At 58.0% G+C, this 27,952-nt stretch overlaps 1 long non-coding RNA gene across 1 annotated transcript; it reads left to right on the forward strand.

Moving 5' to 3' along the window:
* Positions 1 to 8,843: 8,843 nt before the first annotated feature.
* Positions 8,844 to 13,121, forward strand: LOC140597520 (uncharacterized). The gene is made up of 2 exons (XR_011999369.1): positions 8,844 to 12,228; positions 12,900 to 13,121. It is a non-coding gene; the product is annotated as an uncharacterized lncRNA (long non-coding RNA).
* The last annotated feature ends 14,831 nt before the right edge of the window (positions 13,122 to 27,952 follow it).

Genomic DNA, 27,952 nt, shown 5'->3' on the forward strand with positions numbered 1-27,952 from the left:
GCAGCCTCAGGCCGGGCTGACCCCTGACCTGGGGTCCTGGTTGCCTCATTCCCCAGCTGCCCTTTCCTGCACAGCTAGGAACCGCCCCTGCTCCTTCAGGGATCAAGAGATATAACTTGTCTCTGGCTGGGCAGGGAGTTCAGGTCTTCATCCAGGGAAACCCTCGCTCAGGTGGGGCCTGGGCAAGCCCCACCTCCTCATCTCCCCAGGCCACCCTGTGCTGCACGGACCCCTGCTCTCCAACTGTTGCCAACCACCACCACCCCTCCCCCACCCGCCCCGGGAAGCCCTTGGATTCAGCCTGGATCGCTATGGGGGTCCTCTGAGTGGACTCGCTGGCGCCCAGCTATTCTTCTGTGAGTGATGTCACACGGTGGCACGAGGCAGCTCTGACCCCGGGTCAGGTGTCCCCATGGCCCTGGTGGCCCTTGGCCCATGGGTCTGCGCTGATCGCTTTCACCTCCCTGAGAACTGGTGTGCACTGGGGAATCCCTCTGGAAAAGCCCCTGTGTGAGCCCGTGCTGGTGTCCCATCTCCTCTCAGCTACCCTGGGGCACCCCGCCCTGCTGTCTCAAGGTGGCAGCTGCCTGGCCCACAGTCTCCTGAGACTGCTGCTTCTTGGCTCTTACCAAGCAGCCCATAGCTCATGTCCTGTTTCCTGGGGGAAGGTTCAGGATGAACTTGCATTGTGAGATGGGAGAAGAGAAGGGCATGTCTGCTGGAGGGGTCAGGGTAGGGGGCAGAGTCTGGGGTCTCATAAGCTCTAGCATCTCAGGCCTGCAGCTGGGGCTGTCCCGGGGTCCCCCAGCCTGGCTGAGGCTTAAGGCCATGGCACCCAGCGGCTTTCCCCTAGCCCTGTCTGAGGCCTCCTCCTGCATCATCTGTAAAGATGGAGCACTGCTAGCCCCTCCCTCTGGGAAGGCCCTTGAAGTCTATTCCTGGGCAGCAGCAGCACTTGAGGCAATTTCAGAGTAGCTGAGGTGCTTTTCTCGAATTTTTAGACAATGGGGTTGGAGAATCCAGTTCTGGGTCTGGACTTTCTCTTGGCCCCAATTCACCCCACTTCCCGGATTTCAAGTGCCCAACTGTAGCTTGTAGGCCCCCCTGAATTTGCTGTCTTCCACATGGATGAATGCTTGTTCCGCCAGGGAACAATGCTTGTTCCTCCTCTAGCCCCACAGGCACTTTTACCTGCAAGAAAGGAGACCTGGTGCCAGATGTGAGGCAGAGGTGAAGGTTCTGGGCTTCTACATTCACTGGGTCTTCCTCCTCCTTCTGAGGGTCACTCTGGGGCCTGTTCCTGGCCCTGTTCCAGCATTGCCCCCCCCCCTCCCGAATTCAGTTGTGGTGTTGAGCTCTAGGAGCATCCTCTCCTTCATGCTTGTCTTGGGTCCCAGAACATCCCAACATGAGTCCCAGATGGCAGGGTCTCTGGCTGGTTGACTCAGAGCAATCTGCCTGCCCTCCACTCCTCACTGGAGAATTCTGTGACTTGATCTATGGGGTCCAGTCTCCTGGTGAAGTTCGGGGCTGCCTCTCTGGCCTGGGCTGGGTCCCCCTCCTCTGCCCCTAGGCCTGGGGCCCCAGCCTGCTGTCTGTGGACCTCCCTCCTCAGTGCCAAGTCCGCAGCTCCCCTCTAAACTGGAGGCCCTGTCCCAAATCTTTCTCGGGCTTGAAGAGCCCTTCCCTGCATCTCTGACAGCCCGTCTCCAGTCCTCCTGGTTCTTGCCGAGCTAAACAAGATCAGGTGTGAGGGGGGTTGCATGGTGACAGGGATGGGGACGTGGGAAGTTGTAGCCTCTCAAAGTCCCTGACCTCGACATCCTTGCCTACACTTTCCCTGACCTACAGTTCCAGCAGCCTCCCATCCCCTTGTGTAAAGAGCTACAGGAATCTGGAATGGCCCAGGACATAAAACTTGCTCTCCACCCCTTCCTCCTCTCGCTTTGGCAAACGATATTTCCATTTCCTAGCCTGTATAATAGCCATGAATGTAGAGACTTTGGCGTGGGCTCTGCTGCAGGGAATGGAATTCTCTAGAGGTACTCGAAGGAAGGATTCATGAGAGGAGACTAACAGGTGTACAGAGGACCCAGATTCGAGCTTGTGCTTTCTGGATGGACTTTCCCCCAGGCCATCTGTGAGCCTGCTGCTCCCTGGTCCCTTAGGAAGCCCAGAGCTGCTGGCACCGGGACCACCACAGCCAAATGGGCGATCGTGGAAGCTGGTGCTGCGCTGAGGGCTCCCCTGCTGAAACCGGAACGGGGGTGGGGGGGAGGGAATGGCACAGAAGCAGAAGCCTGCCCTCTGCCCCCTTACCTCCTTCCACACCTCTCTGAAGAGTATGTGACCTGCAGAGCCAAACCACCTCTGGCCCTCAGCTTCAAGAGGGTCTTGGCAGGTGGCTTTTCACTTGGGCCGCTGTGCCAGCAGGGTGCCTGGCAGGAGGGCGGGGCAACCCCTCCCATCTCTCCCCGGGGCCAAGTTGCCTTTAATTCCCATGGCAACCATGTGAAGTAGGTGCTTTAGCTCTGTTTTGGGGGAACAGGATCTGAAACAGGAAGTTCCTTGAGCTGGTAAGGCTTTGTCAAGAACAGGCTGGCCAGAGCCCGCCACGTTTCACTCCCAAGCCTTGCTTGTTCCTCTAGTTATCTTCTTCCAGATATCCCCTCAGGTCAAGGTTCACAGGCCCAAGGCCAAGGTAGGGCGCTGCAGGACCTCCCACCCTGGAGGCCAGCAGAGAGTGCAGCGCAGGCCCAGGGCCTGTGACCAGCCTGGGTCTTGAACTTACATGAAGCTGTCCCAAGGCCTGCCAGTGCCTGCATTCTTGATTCTTGCTGTTAAGATCCTGGTTACTGCTGGGCTCTCTGTTATGGATCCTATGTTTCAAGTTGAGAAGAAGTCCAGAAAATAGGGGTTGGGGAGAACCTTCTCAGGTCATAGGGAGCTTGGCATGACCTGGGAGGATGGAGGTCAGATCTTAGGATGTTTCGACTAGGCCCCAGAGATGGGAAGGGGAGGAGGCAGAGGGGTCCAGGGTCAAGAGGGGCTCTAGCTCGGGCTGTGCACATCAGAGGGTATGCTCTAGCCCTCTAGCCCTCTAGCCCCCAGCTCCCCCTCAAGGGGCAACAAGTCTGCAGGGCCGACATGTGCATGCCCGGGGCCTCATGGCTTCTAGACCCTGCTCAGAATACCTGGGATCCTGACATTGTCTGTCTAGCTGGCCCTAGACCTGCTGCCAGGTTCTGTCCTCTCAAGAGTGGATTGTGCTGCCCATGTGACGCCCCCCCTCGCCAGTAGGAGGGACGGCCAAGGGTAGCTGTGGGTCTGTGGTGTGTGGACAGAGCTTGGAGATGTGGGTTGGAGGATTACAGGCATCTGCACAAGCTCCCTTAAATTGTGGGCTAGTGCTGAGGGTGAGAAGGGAAAGGGGGAGGGTTGTGCTTTGGGCTAGGAAAAAAAGGCCTCCATCTCTCAGGGCCACCACACTCAGAAGTCTCAAGAATTTGAAATTCAAATCTGTCATAGGTCATTAGGAAGGTGTATTTGCGTCAAAGCAGGAGGATGTCCTCACAGTTTGTTAGCTTGATTTATAACTGTCAAATATTTAGATGACAGTATGTGAGCTTCCCTCTGTGCTCTGGCCCAGGCTTTGCAAGCACTAGGGGCGGGCCCGAGCTCAGGGCTCATGGAGCCCACCAGGGTGGCAGATGGTGCGGCATGGGCCTACTGTGCAGGAAAAGTCTCTATAAATGGTGTCAGACAAGGAAATGGTTTTGCTTTTTTGTGTCTGGGCAGGAGCAGGTGGGTTCGAAAGTCGGTCACAGAGGAGGGAATGACCGTGCGAGGCCGGGCGGGGATGGAAGTGAAGATGGCCCAGCTTGGGCCCAGAGTTGGGGGGTGGGGGGTGGATTTTGTCTCCCAGGGGAAGAGGGATGATGGAGCTGGCTCCTGAGGGAGTGAGGTGTGGGGGTAAGGGGAGGTCAGACAGGCAGTTAACGTTGGTGGTATTGTCCTCACCCTGAGGGTCCACCCACGAGCCTTGCCCTATGTGCCATCTGGGGCACCGTCCTGGCTGGCATCTGACGTGGAGAAACTTAAAGGAGACACGGCATCGTCCCTTGGAAGCCAAGAGAGGCTGGGGTGGGACAGTGGCGATGGACGCCCAGGGGTGGGGGGCTGCCTGGATGCCACCATCCCCTTCACTGTCTCTAAAGTTCCCTTCACATTCTCTAGATGAGGATTAAAGGCAGAATGTAACCCTAGTACCTAGTGGGGCCTCATGTGGCTTGGTCTCTGCAGCGGATGCCGTTCCAAAAATCCCAGTCCAGCCATCGAATAGCAAGGGAAGGGGACGCTGCTCTTCCCTGGCTCTCTGGAAGGACATCAGGATTGCATGTAGGATTCATGGCGATCCTTTTCAGAGGCCTCTCTTTAATCTGCTCATTTGTCTCATGCCTAGGAACTGCTCCCACACTCCCTCCCTCCACTTCTCTGGTGTTGCTGCTGTTGCTCTGCTCCTGGCATTTCCCCCCTCCCCAGTTTTGGTCCACGGGTACCCCCCTTCCCAGCCCTTTCTGGCCTAAGGACCATTCTGACTTTGGATGTGACATCGCCTCACCAGTGTTTCTTTAACAGTTGCCAACCAACCCCCACATAAGTCCCTGAGCTGTCACAGTGCCAGGCCTGCTGTTGGCTGCTTTGCTGGGGTAGGGGGTGAGCGGTCCATGGCTCCTGCCCTGAAGGAGCGGAGCTCACCTCAGGGACAAAGCACCTTCTATGTGTTGGCACTGTGTTTGCACATGATGCTAACCATTTAAACCTCACAACAGTGCCATGAGGTGGGCATCAGATCATTAGATCTTTGCAGCATGCTCATGAGAGACACGGTGCTATTCTTATCCTCTGTGTATAGGCCAGGGGACCGAGGCTCAGCAAACACTAATTAATATAGGCAACGCCAGACTCACACAGCTCATGCCCCTGCCTCAGGCCTGGCTGCCCCGACCACCCATCAGTGGATGATGACTCGTCCCAGGCCAGGCTGTCAGCCAAGGGCAGAAGTGACCACCAGAGCCTGGAAAGGAAGGTGAGCCTGGAAAGGAAGGAAAGGGAGTATGGTGACCTGAGCACTGAGACTTGGGAGAAGCAGTCCTACAGGGCCCAGCCCAGTGAAGCCACCCAGGGATGTCAGCTGAGAGCAGGAGGGTGTGATGCAGAGATGGAAGCACACGCTTTGGCTCAAAGAAACACCAGAGAAGGTGTTGGGAGCTGGGGAGGCAGAGAGGCTGGGGGTGGGATAAAAAGAAAAAGGGTGTGCTTGGGCCATGGGGAGGTGGGTGCTGGCAGCTGGCTGCCTGGCTGGGGGACCTCCCACCACCCAGCTCCTTCCTCTCCTTCTCTCCCTGCTCCTGGTTGGATGGTGAAGTCCTACAGATTGTATCTTCAGTGTTCCTAGAGTCACCCCTCTCCAATGGGGCCTGACCCCAGGCCTCCGGCTCTCTCTTGGGTCCCTGCAATAGCCAGAGAAACACATGGGTGCACAAAAAGTGCCCACTCATTGATTCTCTACTGAGTGCGCTCTCTGGGGCCCCAGGGCTTCAGATACCATCCATATGTTGGTGACTCTTCAGTTACACATCCTGCTCAGACACCCCTGGTGTCCCTTCCCTGCCAACCAGGCCTCCTGCTTCTGCATAAGTGGCACCACTCAGCCACCCCAGTCAACATCAGGTGGTCTTTACTGAGCTGTCTCCTCACTCCCACATGGGGTCCTGCAGTGTGGGCCACACACTTCCCCCAAGGGCCCATCTTGAAGCTGACCATACCCTCCACGTTGGCCAAGCCACATTGCCCTTCACCTGGGCCCTTGCAGCAACCACCAAACTGGGCTCCCTACCCCTGTCCTGAGCCTCAGGCCCTCCCCTTGCAGCTGCCGGAGGAACTGTGGTGGGCATGCATCTGATTGTGCCCTCATCTACTGAAAGAGGCCCCCCTGCTTCCCTTAGCCAGGCCGAGAAGGTTCTTAACCAGGCTGAGAAGTTTCTTCACCTAGGCATGCTGTTCTCTCTGTGGGGGTTTTCCTGCTGGACCTCCATTTCTCCCTTCTTCCTACCCATAAAGAATCCTCCTTTTGTTCATGAGAGTCCTCCCCCTGCCCCAACCCCACTGACACACAGCGCTGGACAGGGCCTGTCCCCAGCCCGGGGCCAGGCTGGATTGGGCTAAGTCAACCGTGGTGGTCCTACCCCCCTTGCCAGTGATTGGTTTAGGAATGGCCATGGGACCTGGCTCCCACCAGGGAAGGGACACCTGCAGGTGGGCTTTCAGGGGGCAGGGCCCAGTCCTCCTGTGGATACCCTGTTGGGTCTAATTGGGATGCAGATACCTGGAACCATGGCAACCTTGTGGCCATGAGGCTCCTCCCTACAAGCCACGGTGACACACTGGGAAGGCCAAATGGAAAGAACAAATTCTGTATTTGAAGAAATGGCGGAGCCAAGGAACCCCTGGGCCTGGACCTGCCTGCCCCTGACTTCTTGTGAGATGACGTCTCTTTTGTTGGAACTCGCCAGAGTAGGGGCCTTGGGGCTCCTTGTAGCATATGCAGACCTACACCATCCACGTGTAACTCCTCTTCCTGGACACTGTGCTCAGTTTGGGCTCCGTGTCAGCTCACAGAGGGACAGAGCTGCCTCTAGGGCCGATGGCAACGTGGGCCATGTTAACAGAAGCACAGGGTCCAGACTGGGAGAGGGGAAGGCTCTGTGCTCTTCTGTCCTGCCTGGACCCCACCTGGGGAGACTGTGGTTACTCTGCAGTGACTGCTCCAGGACGGAGCGTGACCTACTGTGGTCCATCTGCAGAGAATGATACCACTTGGAAGGGTCTGGGAATCTTCCTCATGCAAAGGGCAGGTGAGAGAACAGGCTATGGGCTGGCAAAGCGAAGGCTCACGGGAGGCCTCATCGGTGTTTGGAGGATGCAAGGATGTGCGTGCGCAGGGCTGCTGAGGGCCAGGACCAGCCATGAGCGGGCGAGGGAGCAAATGACAGTAGAGTGAGTTGTGCTGACAGCTTGGGGCACCCTCAACTGTCAGGGGGCCTCCCTCTCACTTGGGGAACTTGGTGGAAGCACAAAGGCCCAGGCCCTCCCTGCCTTTCAAGGAGCCCAGCTCCTGAGCAGCTAGCACTCTAGAGGACCGTGAGGCCCTCCAGCATCCCGGACCCCCTGGCTCGGAGGAAAGGAAGCCAGCATTTGGTCTGGCGCCGATTTTGACACAAATCCTCAGGGCCGGGCGTTGTTGTCACAGACTGTTTTGGTAAGTAGTGAGTCCCCCGTATGAAGCATAACTGAAACTAGGGTAACAGATGCAGTAGGAAAACGAGAGTGCTGGAAGGATGGTTCTTAGGCGGTAAAACAAAAATGGCCAAGAAACCTCCCAGTGTGTCAGAGCTCACTAGCTGTCCTCCTATATCCACCTTCCCTTCTTCCAGAGGAGCAGAACCCCTGAGTTTTGGCCGGCCATGTGGTTGTCTAGAAAAAAGACACTCCCTAGCCTGGCGTCGAGGTGAGGCCATGTGCCCGAGTTCTGGCCAGTGAGAAGTAGCAGATTCCCAGAACCCCCTTAACAAGACAGCTGGTAGGTACTCTTTGTCTCCTTTCCCTTTATCCTTCCTTTCTGCTGTTGGCAGGAAGACAAGATGTAATGGTCGGCGCCTCAGCAGCCCTCTCAGACTGTGAGATCTTGGCAACAGAGATCATACGCAGCAAAGTAACAAGAGAATGAGTCGGGTGATGCCACCGTGGAGTAGAACTATCATGCCAGCTCCGGCCTGCCAACCTCAAGATTTTAGAGCAACACGCTTCTGGCTTAGTTCTCTGTTCTTTGTACCTATGGCTAATTCTGATAAAAATGCAAACTAAGACCAGTAACTATCATTTTTTATTCACGAGATTGGCAAGAATGAAAAGATTGTTGTACCACCAGAGGCAGCGTAGCACCATGGTTAATATCCCACCTGGGCTGGACTCCTGCCCTGGACTGACCAGCTGTGGAAACGTGGATCAAATATGTCATATCAGTGCCTTGTGCCTTTTTTGGGTATGTCCTCATTTGAAAAAAGATGGGGGAAAACCAACGTGAATCTGTTGAGTCTTTGCGAGAAATAAATTCTGACAGCAGTGCCCGGTACAGGGCACGCGTGCAAAGGTGTGCCTCTCCTGTTACCACCGAGCTGCCACCCTGTGCTCGTGTGCGGGGGCAGAGGGGCTGTGGTCACACTTGGTCAGAGGGAGTGTAAAGTGTATAAAGTGTAGACAGCCGTTTCAGAGGGCTCTGGGCCCTATCAAAACTTCAAAAGTACATATGAGACTCTTTTCAACAGGTCCCCTCGAACCTGGCAATCAGCCCTAGGAACCCAAAGCCTTTGGGGCCAGATGTATTCCAGATTTTAGGGATTTGGTGCACATGCCCCATTCTGTGTCACTGCTGCACAGGGTCTGGGGGAGCTACGTGCTGCGGCCTCCTGTGGACCTGCAGCCCCCTCTTGGCTTCAGCCTCCTGCAGACAGTGGCCCCCTTCAAGCGCAGCTGGGAGGTCTTGGGGGAGTGTGTGCTCCCGTGGGGGCCCCCTCCGTGGAGAGGGCCCAGGGGCAGGTGGGTAAGTGCACGGCTGCCTTCAATCCTTCCGCAGGAGGTCCCAGAGGGCTCCACCTCCCTGTTCCTCGCCCCCTGGCCCTCTGCAGTGACTCTTGTTTTGGCTTTTCCAGGTTCCTCTCACTCTCCCCCAGTCCCTGCCTCCTGCTTCCTGGCATCACCCTCCAAATAAGCCACCTGCACCCAAGTCCTATCTCTGGCTCTGCTTTTGGGGGAGCCCAGCCCCAGATGCCCCCACCCCCAATGAAACACAGTGTGTCTTCAGCAAGCTGCATCCATACAGAGAAACCAAGACTTTAAGTAGCCTCCCATCAATGAGGGTCAGGTTTGTTGCCAAATCCGTAAAGAAAAGGGCCTTGGTTTTCAGAGTGTTTGGATCTGGCAGCTGTGGGTAAGGGCCTCGCCTCAACTCACCTGCAATACGGAGGCGTGGCCTCTTCTGCTTGGTTCAGCCAAGGGACTAGAGAACTTCCCATTGTCAGGGACTGCTCCCAGGAGGCCCCAAGAACACAGCGGTCGCCATGACCTTGAGGTCCTGCCCTCAAAGAGATGATATCCAAGTGGGAAGAGACAGTTGATCAATCCAGGTACGGAAGGTGATTTGGCTTCTGGCAACAACAGGAGAGGAGATCCGAGGTGGGGAGACAAGGCTGCATTTGATGAGGCTCCATCCTGTAGCCAGGATGATGTCTGAGTGGGGATCTGACTGGTGAGAAGGAGCCCTGGACACTGATCCAGGGATGGGGAACAACAGATGCAAAGGCCCTGAGGCAGATTAGGGGTAGACTTGTTTGAGGAGGAGCATGGAAGCCACAGGGGGAGGCACAAGAGCTGGCTGGGAGATGGAAAGCAGGCCTGGGCTAGAGAGTCTCCACTGTCTGAGAGCAGAGGGGTGTACTGAAGGGCTGGGTGGGGGGAGGCAGGAGCGCGGTGCTCACTATCTGATTTAGAAGATCCCTTTGCTTGCTACTCTGGAGTGGACAGGAGAATTAGCAACAGGGCAAATTCAGAATGAGCCGAGTGGTGTTGGCTGCCCACACCGACCCCCCACGTCCTTGCCAACCATATCCATGCCCTCTCCACAACAGGAATGAGACCCCTGGCCACCACCGTGGTTGCTCCTGATTGGTCTAAGGGAGACCACAGCCCCAGTCAGTGATAGGTCAGGTGTGTGCACAAGACCAGTCCCTGCCAATGAAACATCAGGAAAAGTCAGCAGGGGTGGTTCTGGGGGAGGCCTGGGGACACAGCTGGCTTGGGGTGACACCTGCAAGGAACTTGGGAGCCAGCAGAAAGAGGGAAGGGGCTGCCCCCGCACCAGGGACCTGAGTCACTACATGTTTCCTGCTGAGCCACCCTGGGAATGTGTTGCTGGTCCACGTGGGACTGAGCCCTTTAGCTCTCCTCAGCAGAAACCTCCAGATGGACAACAAGCAAAAGGTCCATCGGAAGGGAGAGTCTAACGAATCAGGGCCCATCTGCTGCGGATTATAGCAGAGCCACTGCAGAGAGTGAGAGGGGACCTCGTGTCCTGAAAGGGGCCCAGCCACAAGAAGTGCCGTTGGCCCTCAACCTGAATGATGTCTGTCCCCGGGGTCAATTGCCAGACTAAGCAAATAGAAATGCAGGGCAACCAGTTAAATTTGAATTTCAGACAAACAATAGGTAATTTTTTTTTAAAGTAAAAAAGTCTCGGAGATGGAGCATGTTAACTGGACGGACGTCCTGTGTTTTTTCTGGCAACTGTACTCCCAGGGAACTTTTTGCTCTGCCTGGAGACACTTCTTATCGAGGGTATTGGGAGGAACAAGGCTGGCAGGTAGGTAGAAGCCAGGGACGCTACTGGACGCCCTCCGGTGCAGAAGACAGTCCTCAACAAGGAGTTATCCCGCCCCAAATGTCAGTAGTGCCAGGGTTGACAGCCTCTGTTTTATATGGAAAACAGCAACCTGATAGGATATGATAGAGTCCTGCACGCGCACACGTGTTTTAAATCCAATTAAACTACACGTTGCATAGAAAAAGAAATGGAAGCTCCCACCCCAAAGTCATGGGGGTAGGGAGTGCATATCACTTCTCCATCTAAATATTTCTGCAATGCTTTATTCTTTTAAAGTTGATATATTTGAAGTTACCATATATGTGCACAGAAAGTACATGGATCAAAATGTGACATTTTTCAGAAAGTGAACACTCTCATGATGCAGCCGTCCAGAGGAAAACACGGTAGGTGACCAGCCCTCCATGAGTCCCCCCTCCCCGCCCCTGCCTGTCCCCTTCCCTTCTCTGGCTGCCCTGCCCGGATCAGGGCTCTCCTGACTCCTAACCTGTAGGACCTGTGTGAACGTCCTACAGATGGAATCATGCAGTATGTAGTCCTCTGTCTGGTTTCCTTCCCTCAGCACTATGTCTGTGAGATTCGCTCCTGTTTTTCTTTTTTTTTTTTTTAAGATTTTAAAAAATTTATTCATGAGAGACACAGAGAGAGGCAGAGACACAGGCAGAGGGAGAAGCAGGCTTCCTGCAGGGTGGCCGATGCGGCACTTGATCCCAGGACCCCGGGATCATGACCTGAGCTGAAGGCAGATGCTCAACCTCTGAGCCACCTGGGTGCCCCAGATTGGCTCCTGCTGAGGGTGACGTAGCGCGTACTCACGGCTGTGAAATGTACCACAATTTATTCATCCCTTCTCCTGTTGACAGACATGTGGGTTGTTCCCAGTTTGGTACCATGAGGAATAAAGCTGGTACAAACGTGCTCTCACAGCTCTTTGGGTGGGCAGGTGGGCCCATTCCTGACGGGTTCCCACCTGGGCAGAAACCATTCGGCCAGAGGGTGCGTATACGTCCAGCTTTATGACCAGAGGGCGTCCCAAGTGCTGGTGCCCATTTCCACGTCCGCCAGCCGTGTGTGGAAGTCCTGGTTGCCGGCCCTCCATAAGGTCTAGCTATTTCATTTTAGTTCCTCTGGTGGGCGTGGACGTTGGCAATCAGTGTGATTTCAATTTTGCGTTTCCCTGATAATGAAGCTAAGCCCGTGCTCACCCCCGGGGACCTGACCATCCCCTTTTATGAAACACTCATTCAGGTCGCTGGTCCACTCTGCTTTTAGGTCATCTCCTTTTCTCTCCTTGATTTGTAACGGAGTCCTGTTGGCATCTATCTCTCCCCATTGTGTGGCTTGCCTTTTACCCTCACTTCCAGGGCTGTGTCCTTTCCTGGACCCTGACATCATCCAGGTTCAGGTAATAGAACGGGGACTCTCTGAATTGACTCAAGGCGGACGAGGTCACAGACGCCCTTGGCATAATAAGGTCCAGGAGAAAGAACAGCTGGAGGTCAACCTTTGCAGCGTGAAGGGTCTGGTTGTCTTTTCCAAGTGCTGCTATTGGACTAGACTCCCCCGGGGTGGGGGTGGGGGGCTGCTGCTCCTCCCCCCAGGGCCTGAGCGCCCCTCTGCCTCCCCTCCGTCCCCCACCAGGGCAGTTGCAGAACTGACAAAGCTGAGAAGGCTGGATGCAAGAGGAGGCGGAAAACTTTGGAGGGAAGAAGGAATTACAAAGAACTAAGGTACTGAGTTGGGGGGGGGGGCGTGTGTGTGCAAAGGAAGTGTGAAAGGGGCAGAGGGTCTTGGGCAAGTGCTTCCCGGTCGTGGATGGAAGCCCCCCCCCCCCCCACTGTGACCCTCTGTGTGCCAAAACCCCTTCTCTCCATGCTGCCCTCTGCCACCAGTGCCACCAGTGTCTCTTCACTGCACGGAGGCACATGCCCAGCTTCTGTTCTCGCCACCCCATCCCTAAGCACCCACGTTGTACCAGCAGCCAGAGTATCGAGATCAGTTAAAATGAACAAAAGAATACATTTCTCTTGTGCTTAAAACCTTAGAATGCATGTGCTTAGAATGCATTGCCAATAATTTCTAGAGTCAACCCAGGTAAGACATGATCTGGCTTGGGTGGATCTTTGACCACCCTCCACTCCAAGCCACACTGGGCACCCACTGCTCAGACAACCACATGTTCCAGCCTCAGGGCCTTTGCATGTGCTGTTCCTGCCGTCTAGAATGACATGCTCCAAACCTTTCCATGTTGGCTTCTTGTCATTCGGGCCCTTTCTCAGTGTCACCTCCCCTGGGTGTCTTCCCAGAGCTCTTGAATCTGGCCCTGCTCCAAGTCACTATCCCCTCTCTCTTATATTTCCTCCCATTATACTCACATTGAAATGATCTACTTGTCTGCCAGGTTCCTTGCCGTGTCCCCAGAGTCCCAGCATGTACACAGCACACAGTAGGAACTTGACAAGGATTCTCCTCTGAAGGCTGCTGGAGTCTGGACTGATGGAAGGTCCCCTGGGATCCTGTGTAGGCCCTCCCTGCTGAGGGAACGTGCATTCTGGGGAGGACACTAAAAGACTGCTTGCTGGGGTTAGTTATTACCTGGGCAAATAAACAATCATTACAAAAAGTAATATTAACTAAAGAAGGGACGCCTGGGTGGCTCAGTGGTTGGGCATCTGCCTTCGGCCCAGGGCATGACCCCGGGATTCCGGATCGAGTCCCACATCGGGTTCCCTACATGGAGCCTGCTTCTCCCTCTGCCTGTGTCTCCATCTCTCTCTCTCTCTGTCTCTCATGAATAAATAAATAAAATCTTAAAAAAAATTACTAAAGAAAATCACAGAGCTAGGTGAACCATCGTATCCCCCACCTGTGCCAAGGTCCAACATCTCTGAGATCTCAGGAGCCCGCACAGGAGGTTGAGATGGGGGTTGGCTTCAGATGGGAGCATGTGGGGGTGGGCAGAGTGCTCCTTCCAGCTCCAGTCAGAGGCCCCCTCCTGGGCTGCCTGTGGAGGGAGGGGAAGAGGGGGAGAGGGAGCTGGGGTAACCTGAGTGCTTCTCCCTTGACTGCCAGCCCAGAGCCAGGGAGCCTAGGGGCCCCAGGAGGTGCAGAAATGCTGTGTGTTCAGGAGCCAGGCAGGAGCAACGATGCATGAGTAGGTCCCAGGGATCCAAACTCTGTGCCTGGCCCCAAACCATTCAGAGTGAAAACAAAAACAAAACAAAAAAAATAATGAGACCAGCCACCAGGACAGGTTTGGAGTGAACAGCTGGCGGCCTGTTGCTTTGGACGGAAATTTGAAAGGTGTGGAGGCCACGTGGGTGGGCTTCAAGGAGGAATCTCGTTTTTTATAGATGGGTAAACTGAGGCCCAGAGGGGGCTGGGCAGGGATGCTGCTCTCTGGACTAGTAGCCCAGTGCTCTTTCCTCCAAGCTTTGGATTCTGCTGATAGCCAGAACTCAAGGGAGGAGATGGGGGTGCTTGGTGGGGTGTGGGGGAGTGGGGCGGGTGCTGGCTCCCCTTGAGGGGAAGTGAAAGGTGTCTGCAGGCCTCAGAGGAGGGGGAGCAGCAGGGGGAGTGGGATCATCCCCCCCAGCAAGCAGCCCTGCCTGTGCTGGGAGAGGTAAGGGAGGAGGAGGAGCAGGAGGAGGGCAGGGCTGGGGGCATTAGGATTCCAGGCAGCTGCCGACACCCAATTTTCCAGCTGGGTGCCCTAGCCTGTTCTCTGAGCATCCTGCCAGAGCCAGTCTAATTGACAGGAGGCTGCTGGGGGGTGGGAGCAGCGGGAGTGGGAAAGGAAAGGGGGAGAGAGGGAGGGAGGGGTGGGGAAAAGGGAGGAAGGAGGCAGGAGTAGAGGGGGGTAAAGGGGAGAAGGGGTGGAAGCAGGTGGACACAGACCCAGTGAGAGGAGGGTTTGCAGGTTGATGCAGCTGGAAGGCAGTCAGGGCCACCCCTTGGTTTAAGGGAACGCCCAGAGAGAGGCAGCAACTTGCCTGGGGTCACGCAGCCAACAGGAGGCAGGAGCCATAGAGACAGAGGCAGAGGTTTCCTGACTGAGGCCCCAGGAGGGAGAGAGACTCCCAAGAGGAGAGGGAGAGGCCTCTGGGGTTGGGGCCGCCCTGGCCTCCTCCCAGGGCCTGGGGAGGTACAGGGATGGTTGGCATTCTGACAGGTGGGCAGAGGGGTAGGTGGCCAGTGTGGGTGCCAGAGCTGCCCCCACCAGCTGCCGGGGTAACTGGAGTAATTAGTGCTAATGACAGGATCAGGGACTTGGGCATCACAGCCTCAGCCCTCTGGGCCTGCAACCCTGGGAGGGGCTGGCGGGTGATGGGAACAGACAGGAGGGTGGGGGGCTGCCCAGCCCCCACAGCCCCCAGGTGACCCAGATCCCCCTCGGGATGCTCCCCAGCAGCGCTGGTTGGGTGTGTGGTGGGCTTTTGTTTGCTCAGCTGCTAGGCTGATGTCACTGCGTCCCGGCCACCCACCCACCCATCACTGGGTGCCCACTGAGTGGCACGCTGGGGGCTGGCAGCAAACTCCCTCGGGCCCCAGCTTTGCGTGGAGTTTCCAGGGGCCAGACATCATCTGTTTCTTGCCCCCTCCCCGTTGCTGCTACCTGGCCCCTTCCAGGCAAACGTGGCCCAAAGAGGAACTTCGCCTTGGCTGGTGCGGCAGGTTCCCCTTCCACTTCTTTCCGGGTGTGTCTGGGCCCCGGGCTAGGTCGGGTGTGCAGGTGGGCATTGACCGCCCCCATCCCCCCTACCCCCCCCCCCCCCCCCCCCCCGTCTGCCCCCCGCCATGCCTTGTCTCTCCACCAGGGCTGCCCTTGGCTACTGCCCCTGGGGGGCAGAGCTGGGGGCTCCTCCTCACCCCCTGCGATCCCAGAACCCACAGAGGGTCTCTGGGGGTGCGGGCAGGAGGCCCACGGCTATTTAACTTCCAACTGCCGGTCCTCCCCCACCGGATCCCGATCTCTATCCCGATCTCCATCCCGATGATCCCCATCTCAGGAAGCGCTGGCTTCCTCTGTGCCCACCGACTGGGCGCGAATCTCTTCCTCTCTGTGCTGTGCGCAGACACAAGCTTCAGACTTTTATTTAGAAACTCAGAAGCTGAGCCTTAACTTCTGTGGGCATAATCACACCCTGAAGGTGGTGAGTCTGGAATGTTCCGGGCTGGAGAAAGCCAGCAGCACATGTCGGCAGTGGTGAGAGGGAGATGTAAGCATGGCACGGGTTGACATGTTTTCTCGTGCAGAGCCTCACGTTGGTGACCCCCCCAACCCTCCGGCAAGTGCCAGGTGATTCTCTGGTGGATGAGGGAGGGGGGAAGGGACTGAGGGATCGGCTGGACCTGCGAGGGAGGAGGGTCCATGAAGGGGTTTCCCTGCCTGGCTTACCCCGTGCCAAGCTGGGAGTCAGGTGTGTGGGTCTAGGAGGGGGTTCAGGCTGGAGGTGGAGATGGGCAGGGCCCCTAGGGAGCTTCTCCAGAACCTCTAGGCATCCTCGAGCAGAAGTAGGCCGGTCTGCCAAACTGGGGCAGGCGCAGGGAATCTGGGCCGAGGGCCTGGTTTGTCCCCAGGCTGTGCCTCGTGCACGGGCACCTCTGTGCTGCCCGCCCCTGCTGGGGCAGTCCAGGGCACGGCTGTCCGGCCACCCGTTGGTGAGTCCCTGGCGCTCACATGTGCATAGCCCTTTGCTGACCCTGGCTCCATCGTAAGGAACCAAGGCCCCAAGAAGCAGAGTGGCCCATCTCCAAGCCCAGGACAGCTATGTGGTGGGGCCGGGATCTGTCCCCTGGCCTCCCGGATGGTAGGGCTTAGCCTTTTCTAGGCCACCACACTGCTGTGCCCTTCACAGGGGATGGGAGAGGCAGGTAAGCTCTCTAGTCCTGGAGGAAGTAGGTACAGGCCCTCTAGCCCAGAGTCAGGTTGTTGTAAAGGGGATTTGACTATTAGAGAGCTCAGATTTAGGGTTTCTTCTGGCCCCAGACTCAAGGAATTTGGAAGTTCTTTGCCTTAGAGTATCAGCCGTCATGCCTTTTCCAGGGAAATCTGCATCTTCGGAGAGAAATCTTCCAGATGTCAAAGAATGGATTGATAATTGTAGGTCGGAGGCCTGGTGACAAGCTTGTGTGTGTGTGTGTGTGTGTGTGTGTGTATTGCCACCTACCAGCTGTGCAGCATCGGGTAAGTCCCTTACCCTCTCTGAGCTCAGTGTGTTCACCAATGACATGGAGGCGGCAGGCCCCGGCCCAGGCCCAGGAGCTGCCGGGTCTGTCGGGGGCCATGGGTAGGTGGATGTTGAGTACAGCTGGGCTTCAGGGGCGGGAGGTAAGGGTCGTCATGTCTGTAGTTTTGGTTGTGATCTTTGTCCAGCCAGGCAAGAGGAAGCCCGTGTGGACTGAACGAAGCAGAGTGGTGTGACGGTGGACACCTACCTACTCTTCACATCCAAGGGATGGAGAATAGCCGGGAAGTCCACCCCTTCCAGAAATAACGACAGTGAGGTTGGTCCTGCGCAGGATGCCAGGGTGTTTAGGGGAGTAGAGGCAGAGAGGTGGCCGAGGACCCCCGGGGGTGAGGGCCGTGTGTTAAGTGTGCAGTGTGCACACAAGTGTGCGTGTGCCTCGTGTGTGTGCATGGGGTGTTGGTATGTGTGCCTCCCTGTGGATGCCTGTCTTCCGCTGTTGCGGAGAGTGCTGCACACAGGCCCCGCAGCCTCTGGCCAAGGGCAGAGGAATTCTTTATTTCCATGGCCTTCCACGGTGATTAAGTCTCCAAACTTTTCCTTAACCATCATTTCTTCAAAATGAAAAATCAAATTGCATCTCCAAGCAGCCTGGAAATCGATTTCTTTCAAAATGAACTTTTGGAGGAACGATTCCAAAGAGAAATAAGAAGAGGAAGGTGGGAGGGGAGGGGGTGGGGAGGGAGCAGCTGCCAGGGCCTCCAAGGGCCCAAGGGGGTGCCCTGGCCCAGCTGGTGTTCCCCACCCCCCTGTCCCTGTCCTGCCTGGACAGTCTCAGCACCCCCACCCCTGCCGGGGCTCAGTTCTGACCCTGCCCCGGGGGGCTGGCAGCCTGGCCTGGGAGCCTCCGGCAAGTGCCCACCTGCACAGGCCCGAGCTCAACAGAAAACCCAGGAATGTGGTCCCCCAGAGGATTCCAGTGAGGGTGCTCAGCAGGGTGGCACTGGGTCCTATGAGGTCAATGGAAGGGATTCAAGGAAGGACTGGTGGCCCTTCATGGGGGAAGAGGTGTGTGCCTCGGGGTTTGCTTGCCTTCCTGCTGTGTGCCAGGGACTTGGGCATTTACTCATCCATTCTACACATAAGGCCCTGAGGCTCAGAGAGGTGGGGCAACTTGCCTGAGGTCACACAGGCAGGGAGAAAACCCAGATTGTCCTGGGTCCCAAAGCCTGTATACCACCCGGGGTCACCACATAGAGCATCTGGGGAGGGCTTCCTGGAGGAGGTGGCTAGTGGAGATGATGGAGAGGGAACAGCAGAGAGGGTGTTCCTGGCAGGGGAAACCGAGCAGTGACAGGTAAAGTGGGTGCAAAAAGTGGGGATGGCCAGGAAGCCATTCACAGCCTGGTGGAGCAAGGAGGCGGTGTGGACAGGTTACAGGCCAGTTCAACCCCTGTGAGGGGGCAGGTGGAGGGGTTCCTGGTCTCAGGGCAGAGACGGGGGCTGAGGAAGGCTGCCTGGGAGCAGCAGGGCAGATGGTGGCTCACACCAAGTGCTTCCTAGGTGCTAGGTGCTGGGTGCTGTTCCCAGGGTCTCGTCTTAAGGAATCGGATGGTGAGGCCCGTTCCATGATGATCCCACCTTGTACCTGTGAACGGGAGATGCGAGGGAGCTTGAGTCAGAGCCCAGAAGTGGTAACGCCCCGGCTGCCACGCAGGGTCGGCTCTCCCCAATCCCCCCTTCTCTGCTGGAGATAGCTGGGGAGCAGGGGGAGGGGGGAAGGGGAGGGGGAGGGGAGAGGACCCCCCCCCCCCCCCCAGAGGAGGGCAAGAGGCCTGCACAGCGGGCCCCTGAAAGCTGAGGGCCTGCGGAGCCTTCCAGGATAGGGGCAGGGGTGATACTGTGAGCCGGCCCCCCTGCCACCCTCCCTGCCCCCCCCCCACGTGGGGGCACCGGGAGGAGGAGCAGGAGAGAAAGCCTGCCCTGGGGGGGAGGCTGAGGCAGAGCTGGGGGTGAGAGGTGTGTGTGTGTGTGTGTGTGTGTGTGTGTGTGTGAGCGTGAGTGTGTGTGGATTTGTGTGAGTATGTGAGGTGTCTGCTGGGTCCTCGTGCGTGGGGGGGATGTCTGTGGGGGTTTGTGTGTGTGCGCGTGTCTCGTGGTGGTGGGTGTGCACACAGAGCAGCCAGCCCAGTGAGGGAAGGTGCCTGTCACTCTGTCGGGAGAGGGTGATGGGACCTGGTGGCTGGGCTGCCACCCGCTGCCATGTGGGAGCTAAGGGTGGCTCTCAGAGGCCCTGGCCTGTCCCAAGGCAGGTGCTGGGGTCCTCTGCCCTTCCCAGCGCTGCTCTGCCCACCTTGTGGTCCACAGGCCTGAGGGAGGGAGGAGGCTTGGGGAGGGGGCTGGGTGCAGTAGGAGGGGGGGTCCAGAGGTGGGGGGTGCAGGGGCAGGTGGGGGGGCTGGGGGCAGCAGGGGGGCCCAGAGGTGGGGTGCTGGGGCAGGTGGGGGGCACTTGGGAGAGAAGCACTGCTATGTGCAGGGGCTCCCTCCCCCATGGCTGTGGGGCGGGGGGAGGGAGGGCAGCAGGGGCAGGAGCACTGGGGAGGGAGGCAGAGGGGCTTAGCAGCAGCCAGGAAGCTGGCTCATGGATGTGGAGGAGGCAGAGGCAGAGGCAGAGGTGGGGAGCTTAGAGGTGGGGAGCTTAGGGGTGGGGATATAGAAACCTCAGACCAGAGGCAGCCTGCTGGGGCTTAGAGGTGGCACCTCCCTGCACCAGGCCCTGAGCAGCTAGTCCTCACAGCACACTGAACAGGGGGCTAAACATGGGCTAGTTTCCCTAGGGGAAACTGAGGCTCAGGTTGTCCTGCAAGTGTCCAGTCAGAGGTGGGATTACAGAGCCCACAACAGTTTTGTGGGGAGAGGGAAGGAAGGGAAGGGAAGGGAAGCGGAGGGGGAGTGTGGTCTAGGCCTCTGGGCCGGGTTCCCTCCTGTGGCCTGGTGTGAGGGCAGGAGCTCTGAGATGTAGTCTCTACCTTGTGACACATTGATATGTGTCCTTGGCCGGTCACTGCCCACACTGGGCCTCAGTCTCTCTGCAAAACGGAGGAGGCCTTGAGCCAGATCATCTGCCCTATTTCTTTCAGCCTCTGTGGCTTGAGCCCCGCGAGCCCCACTTTGCTGGCACTCATGGTCACAGCTAAGCTCCCTACCCGGGACTGTCCCCTTGCTGCTGTGGGACCCTCTCTCCAGCTCCCCGTGCCCTGGTTTCCACCTGCTCCCACCGGGTGGAGAGGCCCAAGACGGGCCTGGCCGCAGGGCCTGGCCGGGAGCAGCTGGATGACTGCCTCCTGGCTCCCCACCCTCCCCACCCTCCCCACACCTAGCTTCCCCAGCTCTTGAAGCCTCCCGGGCTGGCTCCATGAAAGGTTCATTTGCGATTCATTGTGCAGGTGACAAATTCTGCCGCCAATAATCACTTGTGAAAAATCAACAGTGAAGCCCGGCGGCTCCCTGGCCCCCGGAGAAATCTGAGTGGATTTCCGGAGGAGCAGGGTGGAAAAAACCCGGGAGCAGTGGGGGTATCTGGGGGCAGGCGGACAGGGAGGGACGGCCACACTCAATAGTGTGCGGCCAGGACTGGACTGCGCTGGCCCCCGGAGGGAGGGGCCGCCTTCTCATCACATCGGGCGCCTCTGCGCAGGCCAAGCCGCCCCTTGCTCCCCCAGCTCCTGCAAGGAGAGCGGACAGCCTTGTGGGCAGCAGGAAGGCCCTGAGCAAGCCAGGGTGGTATGGTGGGCTTGCTCTGAGGATGTGGGGTGGGAGGGATGCCCTGCTCGAAGGGAGGCCAGAGGAAGACAGGAGAGGAAGACAGATGCTGGGGGGGGGGCATCCTTCTCGGAAGGGCCCGAAAGCCCAGGAGAAGCTGGGCTCACTTGGAGGACATCAGGAGACATGGACGGTTTGGGAGCAGGAGACAGAACTGGGCCACCTTCTTCTCTGCCCCCCCTTTGGGATGGGGGCCTCAGGGAAACTCAGTCAGCCTTTCTTGGGGGAGGGTGGGGAGTGCATGGAGGCTGGGGGAGGACCCAGCTAACACAGATGGAGCACCACTCTCGTGCCAGGTTATCTCAGAGCTCCCTGCAAGGCGACACAGGCTGTAAGTGGTTTGTTCGACCACAGAGCCCCAGCAGGAAGGGCACTCTGGTGGTGACCTGTGTGCAGAGGAGAGTTCTCCTAAATGGCCTCATTTGTACCTCTTCCTCCTCCCCCGTGAAGGGCTATGTCCTCACGGGCCCATTTTATAGGTCAGAAAGCCGAGGGTTTCAGGATCCTCAAGGGTTAGTGGCCATCAAAGAAACCAGTCTTTCTGGCTTCCAGACCAGTGTTCAGCCTGTAGACAGAAGGTGCTTAATGAGTGGATGGGAGCCAGGACTTGACCCCTCCCCGCTCCCTGGACTCCAGAACCAGTACTCTCCAGATGGCACCAAGGAGCTTTCTCTGAGCTGGTGCTATTGTCAGAGAGCATGACGGCCCCAGAAATAGAACCATCTGGGCAATGCTCAACCATCTTGGAAACATAGCCCAGAGAGGGAAAGTTATCTGCCTGAGGCCACACAGTGGCAGAGCAAGGACCAAGACCAAGGTCCTCAGATTCGGCCCCCAACTCTGGGCCCAGGCCGATGGGCACTGTGGACTCAGCCACCAGCTGGGCAGGAAGGGCAGGCCCGGCCCGGCTGTGGGGGTGGGGGGCTCCCTGGCTCCGAAGCCGGGCCCAGGGTGGGCAGGGAGACAGGGTGAGGGCCATGGCGACCGGGCACGATGCTGACACAGCAGGCTGCACACTGTGGCCAGCAGTGTGGTGAGCAGGGGTGAGGCTCCTTGAGCAGTGGGGGGGCCCCCCTCTGGCAGCCAGAGCCCCGAGAGGCAGGCGGGACCCACGCACACCCTGCACCACTGCCTCCCCGCAGCCCCTTGGGCCCACTGAGCCCCTAATTCCCGCTTCTGTCATGGCCCTGTGGCCGCTGGTGTGGACGGTGGATCCCTTCCTCATGATCCGTCTCGCTCGCTCTCTCCCCATCTGATGTCTCTCAGCTTTCAGCTTCGGACAGATGTGGCTGCGGAGGCAGGCATCACTCAGCCGTGTGACCCCTGTGGAACCGAATCCCCTGCCCGTGGCCTCGCCCGGGGCCTCACGTTTCTCATCCATACAATGGGGTTGGCGTCCGCCGTGCCAGCCTCTCCAGGGCTTCTGCGTCCACAGAGGCCGCCGAGCATCCAGCAGGTGCTCCTCTGCGGTAGCCGCCAGACGTGATGGGGATTTGTGGTAGAATCATTGGGCTCCAGGCGCCTCACCACCCACTTGCCACCTGACAGCCGCCTTCCGGCTCTCCATCACGGCGCGGGAGGCCGGGAAAGCTCCCCACTCCCTGCTATTTCTCCCCTCCAGCCTCCCGGGAGGTTAATAGCAGCTTCTCACCGGGAGTGTTGGCTTTTTCCCGAGTCTCCTCTGCCTCTTTCTTCTCCGTGAGGATGTCCTCAGGCTGGTCTGAGGAAGGGAAGGGAAGGAGGGAAGGGAGAAGGGAAGGGGAAGGGAAGGAGGGAGGCATTTGCCCACTGGGAGGGCCCATAGGGGTGGAGGGGGGCCGATCCAGGCAGGAGTTGGACCAGCCAGTGCCTGTTTCCAGAACCATCCCCAGGCGCCCGGCTGGGTTTAAGTGTGGCAGTAGAGGCTCCCGAGCGGGCTTGTGCAGTTCACTTCCACTACACCAGGTTATTTGACTGGGGGGCCGGGGGTGTGTGTCTGAGCCTGTTGGGGCCCGAAGTGGACCCGGTGGTCCATGCCCTGCCTCCTGAGGGAAGGAAAGAGCTTTGCTGAACTGCAGATGGATGTGCGGACGGGGCCACATGCTGAGTGATGGGGCTGGGGGAGCCCCCGGGGCCTCGCTGGCTCATCACTGCAGCCTGGGGCTCTCCTGGGCCCCCACCCTTCCCTGGTGTGAGCCCCGGCCCACCCTGTGGGTAGGGCTGGCCACTTTGTGTGTGTGTGTGTGTGTGTGTCTATGTGTGCACGTGCATGTATGTAGTTTTAAAAAACTGGTAACGTAACATTTACCATCCCAACCAGTTATAGGTGAACGATTCTGTGGCACTAAGCACATTCACATTGTTGTGCAACCATCGCTACCCACCATCTCCAGAACTTTTTCATCTTCCAAATGGAAGCTACCCATTAGACAATAACTCCCCCCCCCTTTCCCCCTCCCTTCAGCCCCTAGAACTCCTCCTACTTCCCATCTCTATGAATTTGCCTACTCTGGGCACCTCACAAAAGTGAATTAAATATTTGTCCTTTTGTATTTGAATGACCTCTTTCAACATGAGTAAACTGAGGCCCAGAGAGACCATGGATGGCTTGCCCAAGCTGTGTGCCATATTCCACGTCCTTTCCATCTGTCTCTTCTGTTTCCATATACCTGTGAGGGTCCCAGCTCACCCACCACAACTCCAGACCCCCATTTCAAGGAGGAAGAGAGGAGCCAGGAGACCCTCGGTTGAGAGACTCTAAACGCAGTGCCCACACCTTCAGAGGGCCACCCGGCTCTGCCTGGGGGAGGCCGGGTAGTCCCTGGGCTTGGTGGGGAACCCGCCAGAGACTGCTCTGCCCCTTGGAGGTCCCAGTGGCTCTCCTCTGAGGCTGACCCGGTGACCACACAGACCTTGCAGATTGCCTCTGGCTGTGCTGACATCACCCCTCCCCAGGGCTCTCTGAGTAAAGAGGGGGGACAGGCTAGCAGCTAGCAACATGGCCTGAGGGGCCGCCTGAGGCGAAGAAGAGCTTGATCCAGGGCTCTGGCCTCAGGGAGACCCATGCTGACACAGTCCCTGTGTCATCCTCCTAGGCTTCCAGGGAGGCTTACGGTTCCTGGGAAACACATTTATTACGCTCTCAGTGCGTGTGTGGGGACATAAGCAAGTCAGGTGTCTAGTGAGGAAAGGGAAGGTAGATTTCCCTGCCTTACTCCCCTTCTTAGTCTAACACTTAAGGCCTTATGTGATCTGGCCCAACCCACATATCCATCTGCAAACTCCATAGATTCATTCATTCAGCAAGCATTGGCTGAGGATGGCTGTGCCCAGACACAGGGTCAGATGCTGGGGTCACTGCCATAGCTGTGCAGAAGACAAACACGCCCTGCTTCCCCGGACCTCCTGAGCTTGTGATCCGGTAGGAACACCTAACATTAAACAATCAGATGAAGTACAAAGGCAGGCAGTGAGCAGACTGGGAGCGAGGGTCAGGGTGTTGTGAGGGACCTGGGAGGAAGCTGGACTCCCAATGGGAGCTCCAGCAGGACTTCCCTAAGAGGCTGTGGAGCAGAGGGAGGGATGGACCAGCCAGGCAGAGAGCTTCAGGAGGGGTGTCCCAGGCAGAGGGAACAGCACACGGATGGGCCTGGGGGTCACTGGGGAACCTCAAAGAGCAGAGATGAGAGAGCAGCAACCTTAGTCAGCGAGGGGAGAGGGGGGCCCTGGGGCTGAGGCCCGGACATTGGGGACTCCCCATAGGAGACTGCATACACAGGGCGATCAGAAGAGTTAGTAGGGATGGGGAGGAGAGATCCCCTAGGCCAGGGGGACAGATTCGGGGTGGGGCGGTTGTTACTAGAATCCAAGGACCACAGAACCAGGCAGGGAGCTGGGGTGAGGCAGTCAGAGTGGGGAGACACACCTGGCACTTCCCTCCCTGTCTCCCTGCAGGCTCCCAGTAGGGCCTCCCACTGGCTGACTCCAGCCAAAGGAAGCTCTAGAAAGGTGGCCTGTGTGGCCTTGGACAAGCCTCTTTTTCTCTCTTCATCTGTTAAAGGGACCAATCCCACTGATCTTGCTGATCTTTGGTAAAGGTTGGAGGTAAAGGCAAGGGGGCTGTTTCTCTGCTGGCACCAGTGGTACCAAGGATGGCCAGGACCCTGCCTGGCCCTCTTCTGCCTGAAGTTTGACCAGCAGACCCTGCTGCCTGTCATTCCTCTGATCCTTCAGTGGCCACCGTGTCCCAGGGGTCCTGGAGCCTCAGAGCCAGGTCAGACCCCAGCCCCTACACCCCCAGCCCAGGGCTGGCCCATGGTTGCAGACTACATGGGACTGCTCTCCTAGGTGCGGATGAGCACCGTCTGCTTCCAAAATAGGGGTGCAATGGTGGGGTTGCACCTGTGGGAAGACCTCCCTGCGGTAGGAGGCTGTGCCCGAGGGCCAGGGAGTGCGTCTCAGGCCCAGGAAGCATACAGCACATTCCAGGAAGCCGGACTGAGCTAGTTTGTGTTGGCACCTTATAGATAGTCCTGCAGATGATGCAGGGGAGCCCCGTGGTGCCAGGTCTGACCGGCCGTGGACCCCCAGTGGAGTCATTTGACTTGGCCTTCAAGGCTGTTGGGAACCAGCAATGATGAGAGAGAGAGAGACAGACAGAGACAGACAGACAGACTGGGCAGATATACACTGGAAAGGCCTGTTCAGATCCAGCCTAGCACCAGGTCCCTTTGTGGGTGGTGGCCTCAAGACAGGGAGACTAGTGAGGAGGATCTTTCTAGGGGGTCCCAAGACTGAGTCCCCTTGGTCCCCAGCCAGCCCCACTCCCATTGGACTGGCTTTCTGGGGCTGCCAGGGGATCCCGCTTCCCTGCCCTGGAGCCCTGGGAGGTGCTGTTGCTTGGATTCTGGAAAGCTCCCTGGTCCTGGGCCATCTCTACCCTGTGCCCTGCACTGAGGCCAAACTGCCACTCCTGAGACTGACCTGGACAGGGATTATAACCTATTGCCGGCTTGGGTTCATTCTTGCCTAGATCAGGAAAGGGAGTGCTGGGGAGCCTGTCAATGAGGAGGGGGCAGTGGGGGGAGGGGGGCTTTTGCAGTGTGCAGGGTGATGGGGACCTCTCGATGCTGTGACGGGCTGTGTGTGTACAGCTGAGGGCTATGTCTAGGAAGGGAGTGCACAGGGACTTCTAGCAGTCCCCTGGGGCCTCACCTGGTGTTTTTACTTTCCTCTCCCCTCCTTTCGACCCATCAAAGGCTAACTAGGGACCCCCCTCCCCCACCAACTCCAAACTCCAAGAAGAGGTCATCCCTGAAGTCAGGGCCAGGAATCCCAAGCCAGGGGGAATCCTGTGGGCTGGGGCAGCACAGCTGCCCCTAGTCCTTCCCCTGGCTACGCTGCAGCCCTGCTCCATGGTCACACGTCCCCACCACCCTCCCTGGAAATAGGCTGGAGGTGGGTGGCAAGGTGCTTCAGCAAGGCCCTTGGAGAGGAAGAGGCCCTGGAGGGAAGAGGGAAGAGGCCCTGGAGAAGGAAGAGTAGGAGAGGGAGATTGACAAGGCTGGGAGCTGAGAAGAGGCTGGAAGAAGGTGGGGGAGGTAAGAGGTGGGGGGAGAAATTGAGAGCAGGCAAGAGAGAGCAAGCCCACAGTGACAATCAAAATAGGGGCGGTTTACTGAGTCCTGCCTGCGTCTGCCTGCTTCCCGCACATTATCTCATTTAATCTCAACACCTCCAGGTACTGGTATTATTTCTTCTAAAGTTTAGTTTTGTAAATGTTTGCGTTTTATTTAATCTATTCATTGGAATTGCTAATGCATTTATGTATTTCAGTGTTTAAAAGACAAGTGTGCAATGCCAGGTCTCTGTCTCCTGGTCCCCTCCTCCAGGGACCTGGCTCCCCTCCCTGGAGGCAGCCGGCTTGGCCAGCCCCTTGGCTTCTCCGCCAGAGTCTGCGCCCAGACAAGCAAACACATGCATAGGAAAGCAAATATGTACACAGACATTCCCCGCCCCCTTTTTAACCCATTAAAGGGCCGCATTCCATCACCAGGCTCTTCTGATCCGCCCCCCCCCCCCCACCGCACTTTCATGTATTTTACACCAGAGCCCAGTACTAAGGGTGGAGGAGGTTAAGACCCTCGTTTAGGGTCGCACAGCGGGGTTGGTGAACGAGTGGGAGAGGGGAGAGGATCAGTTTGGGGGGGAGGGGAGGAGCTCTCCGGAGGGGGCCGCCGGCGGAGGCGCGACAGGGGCTGGGGACAGCGGAGCGCGGAGGCGCAGCCCGGGCGGGCGGAGGCGGCGGAGGCGCTGGGGCGCGCGAGGCTCGGTCTCCAGCCGCCTCCACTGTGGCGGGAACTGGTGGTGCGGGTGGGGCGCCGTCCTGGGTGTCCTCCTCTGCCCCCTTCCAAATCCTGCGCTAGGGGCCGGCAGGTCCGCGCCCTCCCCTGTTCCCTGGCCCTTCCGGGCTTCCCGATCGCTAGGGACTGGGAACCCCCCAGGAGAGCAACCTGGTCCTGGGCCTGCTCCTGAGAAGCCACCTGCGGACAAGTCACCTGCGACCTGGGTGCGGATGGCTGCGTGTGTGGGCGCGCGGTAAGGGGAGGCCGGGAAGTGGAGAGGTGACCACAGACTTCGCCCTTGGAAATTCTAAGGCTACTCTCCTGATTGGCCCTGCCCCTCCCCTACTTGCTGTCCCCCCTCTTCCACCCCATCCCAGTGCCCTTGTGCCCCTTCCCCGGCTCCCCAAACTCGCAGGAGAGGTGATCCCCGGCCTTTGGGGGCCCTGCCTCCCGCCTCTCTGACCAGCAGCTCTCGGCCTGAAACCCGCAGCTCGGTTCAGGAGTGCCCAGGTGGGGTCTTCACCGGCAGCCTCGGAGGCACTGAGCTTTGGGGAAGGTGCCCCTGAGCACCGCCGGTCCCTGTGCCCCGCCTCGTCCTAGAGCGCTGCCTCTGCTGACCCACAGTGGAGTTCATATCCTAATCCGAGAGCCGCGTCTCTCTGCTTGATCTCAGAGATACCTCCCTGAGCCTCACTTGGCTCCTCTGCATGGGTTGGGGTGCGGTGGGAAAGGAGAATAAGATCTTAGGATGTTCCAGAGGGTAGACAAGAGTAATCCATGGCGATTGCTTTAGCTCAGCGCCTGGTTTAGTGAATGCCCAATAAATGCCTGATGGGATGGTGATGGGGATGGTGATGGTGATGGGGATGCTGATGATGATGACCATGACGGTGATTCCAGATGGCCTGGCTGGAGGATTAGGAGCCAGAATGGACCTCAGAGAGACTGCATGCAAATCTCCAGTCCCCTCTACATTCAGGAATAAAGGAGCAGATTGGTCAAGTCTACAACCAACACTAGGCAGGGAATGTGGTTCCCAAGTGGAAATTGGAGGTGTCTTGGCCCCCACTGCTCAGCAACACTTCCCCTCCACACAGTGGGTACCACACCCAAGCCCCCCC

This window comes from Vulpes vulpes, unplaced genomic scaffold (genome assembly GCF_048418805.1).
Source record: "Vulpes vulpes isolate BD-2025 unplaced genomic scaffold, VulVul3 u000000695, whole genome shotgun sequence".
Taxonomy (NCBI): domain Eukaryota; kingdom Metazoa; phylum Chordata; class Mammalia; order Carnivora; family Canidae; genus Vulpes; species Vulpes vulpes.